This window comes from Pinus tabuliformis, chromosome 5_1 (genome assembly GCF_031772625.1).
Source record: "Pinus tabuliformis cultivar Carrire ecotype Pingquan chromosome 5_1, CPIR1, whole genome shotgun sequence".
NCBI classification, from domain to species: domain Eukaryota; kingdom Viridiplantae; phylum Streptophyta; class Pinopsida; order Pinales; family Pinaceae; genus Pinus; species Pinus tabuliformis.
Window position 1 is genome coordinate 281,949,622 of NC_142305.1, and position 16,889 is coordinate 281,966,510.

The following is a 16,889-nucleotide window of genomic DNA, read 5'->3' on the forward strand; positions in this document are numbered from 1 at the left end:
GCAGAGATATGATCTGAGGAAGCTGGCCTTTTTGTAGACTCCCAAATTACATTCCAAACAGGTGACCTGGGGAAAATCCTCATAACTTTTGTTTTGAGCATCAAATTGGAATTTCATAAGAAGTTATAGAAATGGGATGGACAGTAGTTTCCTGTGTATATTTTTTAGATCCGAAGTTCAAAACAGTGATGCGTGCTACTTCATACAAGTTTGCTCTTCTGAAAAGGTATATAATAAGGTCATCTTGGGAGATTGTGCATAACTCTTTTTTGGAGAATATAAATTTGATCAGAATAGTGGCATTGTAAAGAGGACATAGAAGGCTATTGTTGGTTGCAATTTTAGAACTGGATGATCCACAATTACAGAAATACATCAGATTCAATATCGAGCTCCTACAAAGTGAAAAAATGTGTGTAGTTTTTTTAAATTTTTGCATAAGCTTGGTTTGAGAAATTAGTTTGAAGGAATTCAAAGGGAATAGTAAAGAATTATTATCGGTAACTGATGCCTCAAGGAAATAAAATGCAAACACCTAGTAAGAAACCTGAAATCTCTAGCATGACTCATGAAGAAGAGGCACAAATGCAACATGATATATCAAAACTATAAGACCAAGTTCAACAAATGTCACTCGCAAAAAAAAATAATAGAATTTAAGATGCATGGTTTAAAGAAAGATGTAGAAGCTAAGATGTATGCCATGGAAGTTAATATGAATGATGTGGAAGATAAGATGGACGATTTGAAGATATATTTGAAGACAGATTTGACTAAGTTTCTACAAGAAATGCTTACTAATGGAAAAAGGTTGTAGAGGAAACTCATGTTGAGAACAAAATAGATGTTAATAATGATTTCATAGACTCTAATGTTGGATCAAAGAACCACCATATTCTAAAAATCTATATGAGGAAGTTTGATGGCAAGGATCCCGCAACATGGATACCACAGATCGAGCAATTTTCCGATCTCCATAATGTGCAAAACACACAAAAGGTATGTATTAAAACTTTATATTTGGAACCAGTTTGTATGGTATTGATGGCTTTTCTTTTGTAAACTAATTGTCACTTAGGAAATTTTTACGGAAGAAATGACAACACATTATGAGTATATAAAAAGAAACACCTTTTCTAGCCAATTGATAAGTCTTAAACAAAAGGGTTCAATGATGGAGCACATTGAGGACTTCCAAAAATTGAACATAAGGGTAAAAGATATTCCAAAGAAGCATAGGATTGATGTGTTCATAAGGTATTTAAAGGATAATAGCCAACATTAGGTTCATCTTTGGGAACCTGATTCATTGGAAAAGGCATTCAGGTTAGCAAGAAAAATGAAAAGCAAATTTATGGCAACCAGGAAGCCTACCACTCAAAACTATAAAGATGGAAGTGTTGTTGCCCCTAGCCTTCCACAACCTATAAGGTTGACACCACAACAATTGGAAGAAAAAAAAGAAAAAGGGCTTTGTTATAGTTGTGATAGAAAACACTAAAGGTCATAAGTGTGGTGAGAAGAAATTATTCTACATAGATTGTGAAGAGGAGGAAGAAAAGGAATAAGAAATGTCAAAAGAAGAGGATATACTCCAAGAACAAACCTTAGATAAAGAAGTAATGAATCTGACCATATCCTGTAATGCATTGGCTGGAATTACCGCTCCTCAAACTATCAAGATAGAAGGACATATTAAGAAGAAAAAGGTAATAGTTTTGGTTGATTCAGGAAGTACCCACAATTTTATTCATTGTAAGATAGCAAAATAATTGAATTGCTTCCTATATCCAGAACCAGAGTGTCAAGTCATGGTTGCAAGTGGAAAAACATAGATTTCTCTGGAAAGTGCCATAATATCATGCTATCCATGGGAGAATATGTATAGAATAGCCCAATGGTTTCCATTCCAATGGGAGGTGTTGATGTTGTAGTGGGATGCCAATGGCTACAACCCTTGGGTACATTAGCTTTTAATTTTCAAGAACTTTTCATCAAATTTTCTGTAGAAGTAAGGGAAGTTGAATTAAGAGGTATTACAGGCAAACCTGGAAAGATAATCAGCTCTAATCATATGACAAAGCTTCTAAAAAAGGAACAATGAGGCGTAATTGCACAACTATGTTCACTAGATGTTTCCACATCGAAATCATCTATTTCTCCAGTTCTCCAAAAAGTCTTGTAAAATCATTCCAAGGTATTTGAGACTCCCAAAGGTCTCCCACCTATACGTGATCATGATCATGCTATTTATTTGATTCTAGGAAGTGTTTCTCCAAACATCAGGCTGTACAAATATCCCTATGCCCAAAAGAGTGAAATTGAATGTATGGTTGCAAAAATGCTAGAGGCTGGTATAATTCAACCTAGTCAAAGTTCTTTCTCTGCTACAGTAGTATTGGTGGACAAGAAGGATGGATCATGGCACATGTTTCCAGATTATAGGGAGCTAAAAAATCTCACTATTAAAGACAAGTTTTCCATTCCTGTCATTGATGAATTATTAGATGAATTGCATGGATCATTTTACTTCACCAAGTTGGATCTTCATTCATGATATCATAAAATCAGAATGAGGACTGAAGACAATCCAAAAACAACATTTAGAACTCCTGAGGGTCATTATGAATTTTTGGTCATGCCTTTTGGCGTTACCAATGCACCTTCTACATTTGAACATTTCAATGTCTTAATTTACTAGTGATTTTAATTAGAAGAAAATCAATAACAATCTGTGTCCAACATTAGTACTTTAATATTAATATAATATGAAATAATAAAAATTAACAAAATCTTATTATGACTAACTTGGTTAATTAAATATGCACAATTCCTACTAACTAAAAGCATTGAAAAGTAGAATATAGTTGTTATTTAATTCATAATATGTAACGGGTAAAATTATTTCTGGTAAAGAGATTTTTGTTTTTATTTATTTATCATTAAATTTATAGAGAAAGAATATAGTTATTTTTAGTTACTTCGTTGGTTCATAAATAACTTTACTTAAGCTATATTTGAAGGCATAAAATGTAATATTAATAGAATATGAGTTAATAATTTTTTTTTATAAAAGTATATTATAACTAACTTAGTTAATTAAATATAATTTTATAGATTTAAGTCATTGAAGAATTATAGAGAAATAATATAGTTGTTTCTAATTAGTTAGTTGATTCATAAAAAACCTTAACTAAATTATATTTGAAGGTGTAAACAAAATTAAAATAATAATAATAATTTTAAATTATATTATAGATAACTTGGTTAATTAAATATGCACAATTCCTACTAACTAGAACCACTAGGAAGAAATATTTAAGTCATTGAAGAATAGAATATAGTTGTTAGTGAAATCATAATAAGGTTATTTAATTATATGTAACGGGTAAATTGGTTCCCATCATTGAGATACCTTTATCCATCTTTTGGTAAAAAGTTATTTATTTATTTATATATTATGTTAATTAAAAAGATTCGAACAAAACCATTTTGTTCATTTAAAAAAAAAAAAAATGAAATAAGAAACGAAGCGTAGAGAAGGAAAAAAAAGGAAAACGAACGATCACAAGTCGAGGGGGAAAACACAAATAAAGAAGATCTTAATGAGAAGAATAGCACTAGGGGGGGACAGGACAAGGGGGAGGTTATGATGAAAGGGCAGGGATACAATATCTACTAATTTTCCAGTTTTTATCCCTATTAAGAGTGTTTGGCCTTTTTTCAATTTCTATGGCTTCCTTAAACTCCCAGTGATGAAAAGGGGCAATCTTGGCAATAACATAGGCCTCCTCAATGCACTTGTTTGTTAAAAACATGTCAAGAAATGAATGATGATGTGATTTTTGCCAAAACCTCTCTCAATAACTTACTTTTTTTTACCGGTACAAGACTAGACATTATGAATTTTGTTGGCATATTTGGATGATTCAAAGAAAATCCCAAGGAAACCCATCCTAAAGCAGTCAAGAGAATATTCAAGTATTTCCAAGGAACTCAATATTTTGGTCTATGGTATCCCAAAAACTCATATTTTACACTTCAGGCTTACATGTAGACTGGGCCAGTAATGTTGATGATCGTAAAAGCATTACTGGAGTAGGATTTTATTTGGGACTTTGCTTAGTTTCTTAGTTCAGTAAGAAACAAATTTATATTAATTTATTGACTGATAAAGTAGGAAATGTTGATGTTGCCTCTTGTTTTACTCAACTTCTATGGATGATTCAAACATTGCATTACATTCAAGTCACTCATCATCAACCTGTACCTATCCTTTATGAAAATACTAGTGCCATAAGTATCTCTAAGAATCTTGTAATGCACTCAAAAACTAAGAACATCCCGATTAAATACCATTTTCTTAGAGAGAAAGTTCTCGAGTAAAAAGTCAAGTTGGAATATGTTCCTTCAAAGGAATAATATTGTGCCTCTTCCACATGATTACTTTAAATATCTCACACATAAATTAGGAATGGTTCCTTCATCTTCACTCTGATAATTCTTCTAACATATATGTCATGTTCACGGGGAGCTAAGGCGATAAATATCAACAATTTTCTTTATGTACATGAATCTTGTAAAGGACAGTCATGTGTATACACAAGTTTTGGTTTAGATAGTTGTGTATGCCTATTTGTAATGAAAAGGAGTGGCACAAATTTAGGGGGAGCTTCTTATATGCTTCCTTTAGTTCATAGTTCACATTCTATTTCTTGCATTGATTTATTACAATTTTTTAATGATATAAAGTTGGTACATGAAGAGTCTATGGTTACTGCAAAATTTTATTAATGTTGATTGAAATGCTTCTTTGGTATATTTGTTGATTGATGATATGATCATATTTGATGATGAAAGACTGGAATAGGTTTAGGGGGAACTTCTATGATTTTAATGATCAATTATTGGAATTATGGTTCCTTGAGCACTCCTTGTTTCATGCTGTGTTTATGATGAGTACATATCATTATTCTTTAATGATCTTTAACATTGTTACTAATAAAGATACTTATGTTATTGTGATTATGTAAAAATGCTTGGGTTTATTGTTATGTAGTTATATTATTTTTGAATACCTCTTAGTTACACTTGATGAGGAGAGATTGATGGCTACACTATATTGTCTATGTTTCTACTATCATATGTCAATGTTACAGACTCCTATATGGTGCATGGTGGTTGCTGATAAATATTATTGTATTTCTTCCTAATTGAGGTTCATCTTGTTGGTTATAAGTGTCATATATGTCTCCTCATGTAAATGTCATGAAAGGGCCCATGTTTTGAATCATTTTAAAATTTAGTCATGTATGGGCTATTGTGATCAAGTCATGCTATAATAGGGAAGTTTTTGTAAAATTTGAGTCCAATATGTAAACCCAATATGTTGGGTGTTTGATGTAGTTATGGGAACACAAAGTCAGAGGTGTTAGGGAATGTCATATTTGGTTGAGTCATAAAAGTCTTGTAATTTATCGAATATGTTCAGAAAGTGTTGGCATTATGATGTGTGTGTTTTCCTTGATGGAAACTCACTTGTAACATAACAAGTATATCGTAACTAGATGAATCCACATGTCAGTTCATAGGTGATATAATGATAGAACAAAATGATGTATCAAAGCTTTATAGATCAGAATCAAAAGTTTGATATAGGTAAATATTTGAAAATCTATATGCGATTTCATCAAGGCCAACTCGCGTATACACCCGAGTTTGGTGAATCAAAGTAGCATATGGTTTTTGCATGATGGTTATCTAAATACCAGGGACCCTTACCATGATATTGGCCCAAAGTAATGAGCATGAAAACATACATTGATCCTATCAAATATTACCATCGGCATTAGTGTATTTTCAATCTGTGGTATTGGATAAGGGCTAAACTATATAAAGAGTTGAAGATAAAAATGTTATGTGTGCAAGTGAAAGGATTTTTTGATGAATACAACAATATGAAGTATATTTGCATTGTAAGGGCCATAATTGTCACATAGATCTGAAATAATTATGCACCAATGAATACAATGATGGATGAGGATCATGAGACCTGAAATGTCTTTTCATTGTATGATATGCTCGTGGATTGACTAGATGTAAGTACTAATGAATTTTCTTTTATCTCTGGATACTATGATCCGGATCTTTCTGAAGTTCAGAAGAGATACCCAATTTTAGGTTAAAATTTGCATATGTGTAGATTGGTTGGTCTCGGGAAAAGTGCACATACAAGCAAGTTCGCTTCTTCCAAGTTGCGTATATAAAGTGAGGAATTATGTTCATAAATGATTGATCAACCTAATCACTACTATTGTTTCTCTACTATATGTAAATGGTGACTTCATCTTGATCTGGGTTCAGTGATAATGTCTGAAGTAGAGCTAATTGAATGAGGAAGTTGAATTATTGGTTGAAAAGATTATTGATTCTCCTGACTGTATGAGGGTTTTGTAAGCTAATATAATATTTCAGAAGATCTCGGGTCAACTTTGTGTCTCATTCATAATTACAAGTTTTCAATTTTCAGAATATTAAGATCTGTACGTAGGTTTATCTACAAAAAATCACATATAGGTGTGGGTTTCCTTAAGTGAGGTATCATATACATTTTGGCATTTGAATGCTCAGGGTTGCAGTTGATTTTGTATGTTAATACAATATTCTGAATTTAGTTCTATCTACTGGTTACAGCGATTTGTTTGTTCCACTTGATTGGTTGACTTTTGATTAAGTGTTTGTTGATTGGGATTTTAGTGATTGGTTGATTCAATTGTCTCAAAGATTGGTGATTGTATTATAGTGATGAGTTATATTTTGATTGTTGAGCTTAAGTGTTGATATTGGATCTACTATGAAAATTTATGAAACTTGGTCCATGGATGTTGTTGAGGGTTGGAGTCTTCAGTAAGGAGATCAAAGCTTCTTGCCAGTAGTAGTTGGTGATCAAATTGGGGGGTTGGACATCCCTTCCAGTAGGAGCTGGAGAAAGAGTGAAGGTTGTAGCTTTCAAGTGGTGGGTTCCTATGTACTAGTATGAGTATGCACCATTACAAGAATGTAAGAAGTTTTTGATACTAGTAATATTTGAATGTTGAGATGACAACATCGATGGTTTTTCTCCCACATTGGATTTACACATTAAATCTTGGTGTTCATGTGTGTTACTTATGTGTGATACTTTATTATGTTCTTACTACACTTGTTTACTACATATCAAATGCCTAATAAATCTATTAAATTATAGTTCAAGTTTAATAGATAAAAAATTATTTCTTTTAAATGTTTACTGTGCATAGGCTAGTTTCTTTTACAACAATTGTGTATATAAAATAGATGGGTTCAACTAACTTGTGTATACATTTCAGAAAATAAAATTATTATAGCAGTTTTTTAACTACTGATTAAACCCCCCGCCTCTCAGTATCTTTCCCAAAAGTTGGTATCAGAGTAGGTCATTCAAAAGAAACTCGATCACTCGAAATAAGACCTCCCAAGATGAGAAATCAAGATGGAGTGGCATCCGTTAGACCAACACTTTTCAATGGAAATAATTTTATATCTTGGAAGACAAGAACCAAATCCTATCTTCAGTCTCTTGGAGAAGATGTTTGGGAAATTGTGGAAAGAGGTAACCAATATCCAATTACATTTTCCACAGATGAAACAGAAAAGAAGACATATGAAACTGATGCCAAAATTGTCAATTCAATATTGGGAAGTCTGATAAAATCAAAATTTGTTAAATTTATGCAGCTAAACACAACAAACAAAATATGGGACAGAATCATTCAAAGCTATGAAGGCGATACTAGGGTAAAAATTACTAAACTCTAAACTATTAGAATTCAATACGAAACTCTTAGAATGCGAGTTTATTTATATGTATATATGATATTCTAAATGAAATGAAAAATATGGTTAAGAAATAAAGGACACTACTTTAGTAGGAAAAATCTTAAGATCTCTAACTCCTAAATTCGAGTCAAAAGTGTTTTCCATTGAAGAGAAGTAGGATCTATAGACTCTTACTATTGTTCAACTTCATGGGATCCTGACTACTTTTGAAATAAGGAGAGAAGGTCCCTCAAAAGTCAGAGAAGTTGTATTCAAATCATCTGCAAAAGGAAAAGGAAAGGAAGAATGCAAGGAATGAAGATACATATCATAAGAAGATGAGGTGAACTTTGTAAAGAAACTTCAACTAGGCACCGAAAGGTTCAGAGGCAAGCTTCCCTTCAAACTTTTTTCTTGTGGTAGAGTTGGTCATTACGCTACTAAATTTCCTCATAAATAAAATAATGACATTGTAATAGATAATAGGAGACTGTTTGAAAATAGAAGAAGTTATTATACTCATGAAGATAGTGATGGCTTGTCAAATAGTGAAGAAGGTGAATCTGATTAGGATCTTAAATTACTCATGGATTCTGAGAAAAATACTAATCAGACTCATGATAAGTTTTTGGATGCTTTAGAAGAAAAATATTTCTTTGAAGAATTTACTCAACTTAAATTTTCTTTGAAGAAAACAAAGTAGCCATAGATACTCTGAAGCATCAACTCGTAGAAAAGGAAAAGAATAATGAGAAGTTAGAATGTGAAGTAGTAAGTTTAAGAAAGGAACTTGAGAAACTAAAATCTTTGAATCTCAGATTTCCTAAAGGATCTGAAACCTTATATGAAATTATCAAGGTATAATGTTGTACTCTTATTAAGATAGGTCTTAGATACACTGGAGAAACATCTCAAACAAAAAATTCTTCAACCACCACCAAAAGCTATCGAAATGCAGAAAAAACCAGTTAGGAAAGTTTCAGTAAAGCAACAAAACTAATTCACCAAAGCTTCTGTAATGCAGCAAAAACCAGTCAGCAAAGCTTCAGTCCTCAACAAAAGAATAAAGGAATTCCACATGTAAAACATGTTCACTCCAATCTAAGGAATAAAAAAAAAGAAGCATTAGTCAAAAGGTAAAAAACACAAAAAGATTCTATGATCACATAAATTTATTCTTTAACAGACAATGTTTCTCATGTCATAATTTTTGTCATAGGATTGCTCAATGTGTTGCACACAAAACTATCATTACTAGAGAAGCAAGAAAACAAAGGAATGGAATGAGAGTCAAGAAGAACACTTATAATATCTTATCACCTCTTATACATGAAATTGAATGCTCATTTTGTAATAAATTTGGACATGAAGAAAATGAATGTAGGAGAAAATTACAACCAAAATCTCAAAAGCAGCAAATATTAACATATTCTAAGGTATGGAAAATGAAGGATTTATAGTTTGAAAGCTATGGCATAGAATTATTTGCAGAAGGACAAGAAAAGAAATGTTACATTGACAACAGATGTTCAAAACACATGACATGTGATAAAGATAAACTTATTTCATACAATGCTTTAGAGAAACAAATGAATTTCACCTTTGGAAATGACTCACATGATATCATTTAGGGTAAAGGTTCTGTTTTTTCTAAAAGAAAAAGTTAAAGTTGGTAATATTATGTATGTTGGTGGATTAAATTATAGCTTTTTGAGTGTTAGCCAAATGTGTGACTAAGGAAATGAGGTGGTATTCTGATCACAGAATGTGTGGTTCGTGAACTTGACACGGACAATACTATAACAAAAGGAACAAGAACCTCAAAAAATTTGTATATATTGAAAGGTGGCCAAGAACAATATTACGTAGGTAAGGAATAAGAAAACTAGTTATGGCATAGAAGTTTGAGACATCTAAGCTTCTCTTAAATAAGAAAATAAATCAGGCTCAAATCTATTCATGATCTGCCATACATCACAATACCAGAAAGTACCATATGTAAGTCATGTCAATTTAGTAAGCAAACCAGAGTTCAATTCAATTCCAAATAAGGATCAACAAGTAAGCATCTTGAACTTATAGATACTGCTTTGTGTGGACCAGTAAGGAAAAAGTCATCTCGTGGATAATAATACTATATCTTATTCATTGATGACTTTTCTAGAATGTGCTGGATCAATTTATTGAAACACAAAGATGAAGCATTTACTAAATTTAAAGTCCTAAAGGGATTAGTTGAAAATGAATTAGATCTAAAAATCAAATGTATCGGATATGAACGAGGAGGAGAATACATATCAGATGAATTCTTTGATTTCTGTGAATAACATGGGATAAAAAGGCAATTTTTTGTAGCTAAAACTCCTCAAGAAAATGGATTGGTAGAAACAACGAATATAATTGTTCAACAAATGGCTCATGCTATGCTTGATCAGTCTGGAACTCCTGACACCTTCTGGAGTGAAGCTGCACATACTACAATAAATATTGTCAACAAGGTTCATGTCTGTATGGATAGTGATAAAATTATGTATGAACATTGGTATGGTAAGCCTCCCACTGTAAAGCATTTTAGAGCGTTTGGAAGAATTTTTTTTATAAAAATAATCACAAAAAACTTGGTAAGTTTGAAGCTAGAGCATATGACAAAATAATTCTTGGTTACTCATGTAGAATAAAAGAATACAAATGTTACAATAAGAGACTTTGAAAAATTGTTGAGTGCATTGATGTTGTGATTGTTGAAGCATGCACCTAGCCCAAAATGGTAAAATAAGAAAAAGAGCATGATGATGATGAATTCTTTCCCACATTAAATCACAATATATAGAAGAAGAAACTAATGAAGCAGCATAAGAAGATACATCAGACAAAGAAAAGGCTCCATCTAGGTTTGTTCAAAATAATCATCAAGAATATCAAAGTCTGGCAGAAAAGGAGTCTCAGGTACAAACAAGAAGAACCCTTGTAGGATCGTCTAGTTATCTAGCTTTGTTATCTGCCATTGAACCAAAAAATGTGAGTCAAGATAGTAAAGATGAATGTTGGGTTAAGGCCATGAATGAAGAACTTGATCAAGTTGAAAAGAATGATACATTGGAATTGGTTCCAAGGCCTCATGACAAAAATGTTATTGGGACAAGTAGGATATTCAAAAATAAGTTGAATGAAAATGGAGAGGTCATTAGGAAAAAAGCTAGACTTGTTTGTAAAGGTTATGATCAACAAGAAGGTATAGAATTTGAAGAAACATTTGCACCAGTAGTCATACTTGAAGCCATAAAAATGTTTCTTGTATTTTCAAGTTTTCAAAATTTCAAAGTTTATCAAATGGATGTAAAATCTTCTTTCCTTAATGGATATCTAGAAGAAGAAGTATATATTGAACAATCAGAAGGATTCATTTTGGGGAATCATGAAAACCTTGAATTGAAACTCAAAAAGGGATTTATATGGACTAAAAAAAGCTTTGCAATCATGGTATTATCAACTTGGCAAATATCTTCAACAAGAAGGTTTCACAAAATTATCCACAAACAACAACTTGTACACAAAAATTGTGGGTGATAAAGCGATAATTATTGTTGTTTGTGTTGATGATATCATATTCGGTAGTAATGATGAATCTATGAGGCAAAACTTTTCTTTTGTTATGCAACAATAATTTGAAATATCTTCAGTTGCAGAACTAACCAATTTTCTTAGTCTACAAGTGAAACAAGTAAAAGATGGCATCTTTCTCTTACAAACAAAATATATCAAGAAAATTTTGAAGAAGTATGGGATGGAATATTTCAAACCGATATGTACTCCCATGATGACAGGATGTAGCCTTAGTTTTAATGGTGATTATCCCACAGTAAACCAACCAAACTACAAGCCTATGATTGGAAGTTTTCTTTATGTAACACGTACCAGACCAGATATCATGCACACAATTGGGATTTTTGGACATTTCCAAGCCAATCCAAAGGAATCACATCTTGAAGCAGTAAATATTATATTCAAATATCTCCAAGGAACCCAAGACTTTGGTTTATGGTATCTTAATGATGTACATCTTACCCTTCATGCATACACATATCTAGATTGGTCTGGAAATTTTGATGACATGAAAAGCACGAGAAGAAGTTCATTTTACATGGGGCCCCGATTCGTATCTTGGTTCAGCAAGAAACAAAGTTCCATTGTCTTATCTAGAGTGGAAGTAGAATATGTGGTTGTTTCACCTTATTACACATAACTTCTCTCGATGATGCAAAAATTACAATATACACAAATCAAATGTTCTCCACCCATCTCCATCCTATGTGATAATACAAGTGCTATTAGTATTTCAAAAAATCTTGTTATGCACTCTAAGACCAAGCATATTCCAATGAATTATCACTTCCTATGAGAACAAGTGCTTGAGAAAAAGGTTAAATTGAAGTAGGTTCCCTCCAAAGAACAAGTTGTTGATATATTTACTAAACCCCTTCCCATATAAGAATTTGAATATCTCAGATAGAAATTGGGAGTTGTCTCTACCTCATTTTGTCGTTGATCCAGTATTCTCAGTCTACAGGTAAAAATTCATAAGTTTTCTGGCGATACACGGGTTTCATCAAGCATAGTCACGTATATACATGAATTTCTTTACAAATAGATGCGTATGTTTTTCTCTAATAGAAAAAAAGTGGGGCAGACTTAAGATAAGCCTATGACATGCTTTTGAAAACTACGGTTCGATTTTTCTTGGCCTGGTATTGATGGGTACGGTCTGCTGATATGATTTAGAGTTATATTATTCTCATTAATATTCATGTGATTGATGAAGATGCTTTGGTGAATGAGATGTTGAAAATGAACAGGTAGCATAGGTTCATGGGAGCATTATGTTAGGATATTCTGACACATAGGAAATAATTAAGTATAACTTGGTCTAGTGTATAGTTAGATAAAGTGTGTTTCTTTATTATATATTTTTTGTAACTTACAATCCAACGGTCACGATATGTTCTAGACATGATGTGATCTGATGGTCCATTCTCTCCTCGGTATTACTAACACTTGCTCCATGGATTAACACCCAATTGGTCCATGATCTATGTTTAAAGAGTGTGGAGGGTCATTTGTTAGGTGATCATTCATGAGAGAAGATTATGTAAATTTTCTTTCTTTTACATTAATAAATTGCCTGAAGTGGTTGTGTTCAATCAAGTCATGGATTGTTTCCCTCTTTAAGGGTTTTAACCATGTCAAGAATACCAATGTACTAATCTGTGATCTATTTGTGAGAAGTGTCCTTTGGTTTTATATTTAATTAAATTACCCTATAAATTCATACATGGCATCAGATCTACTCGAGGGCTGCATCCGTTGGTGATCCAAATCCGGAGCCGACACAACTGCATTTGACTGCCAATTCCTATATTTTATATTTCTGACCGCTTTTAGGCCAACAAGACTCCTCTATTATGTTACGAGCATATGTTTTAGTAAGGAACCCCTTTCATTTCATGCAAAAAGGTTTCCGGTAGCCCTAGCTACATCATTTTTAAGATTTCGAGGTATAAAGTCTTTGTTTGCAATTTTAGTTATTTATCTCTATGTTTATTTTAGTTTATGATCATTTATAATTTTTTATATTACCAAATCTATACCTTTCATTTCTACGTATTATCTTTTCCTCGCAAATCTTTGTGATTTAGGCAAACAAATAATAGAAAGAAAGGATTTTTCGCATGCTTATGCTCTTTTCCACTGTGCCCTAGTGTTGTCTCAGAAAATCAAAAACATTGAGGAAAATATTTAGTTTCTGGCCCTATCTAACTTTAAGCCATAAGGCTTGGATACTTCTTCTCTTTTGTTTGGTTCGTGTGGTTGTTTTCTTGTTTTGGGGGAAAAAAATGGTTTTTCGAGCAAGCATGCACCCTAAAGCTTCATTGAAAAAAAAAAAAAAAAACCCTTCCTCCTTTCCAAAAATTATTAACCTTTTAAATTAGCTCACTTTGTCTAAAGATACTTTATGAGAATATAGGTCTTGGGTTCAGGACTTTCTTTTTCAAAAGGCACATTAACTTATGTTTTAATGTTAATTTACGTAAAAGTGATCTCACCCATTATAAAAAGTGAGTCACTCATAATTCTAAAGTCACCTTATCTTTTATTCAAGTTAAAATTTAGTGGATAGTTCATAAAGTACCATTGTAAAATTGAATTTCACTTATTTATAAATGTGGGTCACATAAAGTAATTTTTTTTCTAAGTGAGTGATCAACCTCATTACTGGGTAACTATATGAACCTTAGTACACCTCCTAGCTTATTTAAATAAATTCTTCTCATAATTTCTTACATATTTTGATTATATTTTGCTTAATGAGATGAGTAAAAGTGAAATATTATGCCTATTGGACTAATGTGCATTGATTGCAGGTTTTTGAGATAAAATCACAAAATTTGTTGCTAATTAAGGGCAGAAACTCGAATGAGACAAGGAAGAGAGATTTTAGGAGAAATATACTCCTAATTTACTCCTCACACATTCAAATATTCCTCCATCAGATCACAATAGCTTGGAGCTACAAGAAGCCAAATCATGAAGATCAAAAGGCAGCCATGGAAGTGACAGTTAAAGAGCCAGTTCATCCTGAATTTTGGAATCGAGCCTCCCTAGTTTTAAGGAAGTCGTTGGAGACTTTAGTTGTATAAATAAGGAGGCCTAGAGCCTCATTAGGATTCAAATTTTTGATGTAAAAGCACTAAGCATTTTTCGAGTTCAAGACATGTGGAAGATATTGTTATGTAATTTTCTGATTTGATAACGAGAGTGGACATTTCCTTGATCCAACACTGTGTTGACCCAAAGGATTGAAGTTGTTGGGATAGGGCCCTGTGGAACACTGGAAAGGTATGTTTTTGACGAATAATTTAGTGACTTTTCAGTAACAATTGTAACCATTTCTGCATAATGAACTTAAAGAAATAAAGAATTTTAATAGAATGTGTGAGAATTAGTATGGAAAGCTTAATCGCTGATAATTGTTATTTTTCCATGCAGGAAAAGGTGGAAACGAAGAGCTGTCGTTCGAAAGGAAAAGAAAAAGGAGGAATAACTGTTGTCCCTTTAGAAGGGAACCGGATGCGAACAAGATCGAACAGATTGAAGCAGAATGACCCAGGAAAGAAAGAAGGGTTATCAATTTGGCGGAACAGGGAAAGAAAAGTAAAGGATTAATGGCTTGGCGAATCCCTCAGGATCTTTGATCCTGAGGGATCGCTGTTTTTCTTATTTTTGCTACCTAGATACCTCCGCCATTACTTTTATAAAAAGGAATCGCATCGTTAAGCAAAGGGACTTTTTTATATGTAACTGTGAATTTCAGACTCAACTTTGATCATCGACTCTCACTAAGACTTGGTTTGCTATACATTTGTTGATGCATTAATATAAAAGACTTGGTGTTTATTTCATCTCTACGTCTGGAGTAATCTAAGGCAGTGTAGCATTGGAAGCTAAGGGCCCGGCTCCGAAGGACACTTGCTTTTGTATCATTATAATTTGGTTTCTGCGTGGTTTGTTTATCTTTATAGTTCGGTAATCTGACATGTTTTTCATATGTTATTCCATGCTCTGTTACGATTAATTCATTAATGGTTTCTTCGAGAGATTTATGTTGTGACTCTGTATTGTATGAGTGAATCTTTTCAGAGTTGATCGCATGTTATCAATCTAAGCCAACTGTTTCTGTTACAGAGCCTTTATAGTGAATATTGTTGTATTGGATTCATTTGAAATCTCAATTATTGGAATCCGGAAGTAATGTTATTCTATTTGGAAACATAGTCATATTCTCTTTAATCATCAGATTGCTATATTAAGCGTGTTGTGTATATATGGTTGATGATTGTTGTTCCATAATTCATCTGTGAGTGTTGTTCCATAAAGTACATTCCATCGAAGTTGCTTTAAGAGAGGAGACTGCTATTTTATTACAGAGTGTGAGTTTGGTTCAATAGAACAAGTTTAGCTCGGACTCACGAGGCTTAGTTCCATTTATTGCTATTCCATTTACTGCTGTTCCATTTCAGATTTGTTGTTCCATTTCCTGTTTGCTGTTCCATTTTACTCTCTGCTGTTCCATTTACTTGCATTTGTTGTTTTGGTGTGAGAGAAGGTCTAAGGCTGTAGCGAGCCTCAGCAGTCACTGCCTAGCTCCCAGACCTATGGTCCATGCTCTAATTTCCTTTCCAGCAGTTTCTACAGTGATGGGTTATCGCTTCCGCACCCTTGACTGATAAGCTGCCTTGTGTGATTTTATTCTTTTAGAGAAATTTAGTCATAGTTTGGCATCCATTTACTCTTGCATTTTCTGAACACTGTACTACTAAGCATTACTCTGACGAATAGCCTCGGATTGAGATACTCTTTGCAATAACAAAGCGTTCCCGGATTGACTTATTAATGTGGCATAACTAGAGGTGAAAGAGACCCTTGTTACAGCTCTACATTTTGGCGTCGTTGTCGGGGAAAGAGTATAGCCATTTGTCTTTTACAGAGTAGTGTACGAGTCTGCTAGGGGAGAGTTGGATTTTAAAAACGGAAGGTAAGAACCTGCATACAGAGCATGTAAAAGCCCTGCTCCACCGTCCGCTTTGCTGGCAGAATTGTGGGTTGAATAGAATCTGGTAGTTTATAGAGTGCATGACTAATCAGAAAAAGCCAGAAAAAATTGTCAAACCTCCATTCAAACCCGAAAAAGCCAAAGGGCCGGTGACCCTTGGCCGAACAACCTTCATAGACGAAATTTATAAGAAAACTGAATCTCAGCCATCAGTAGGGTTCAGGAAAACCAATTCTAAACAACGTACTAGCTCTCTTCAGGCTGCAGGATCACCATCTGTAGCCTTCACTGAGGTGCATAGTCAGACTGATGAACAGGAATTTCAAGAAATTGAAAATTCTATTCCAGAACGACTGCAGGAAGGGAATCTAAGCAATCTTTGTGAAGGAGAAGGGGAAACAGGAGAAGTTGAGGAGCCAAGATCTCCTCCTAGGATAATTCAGCC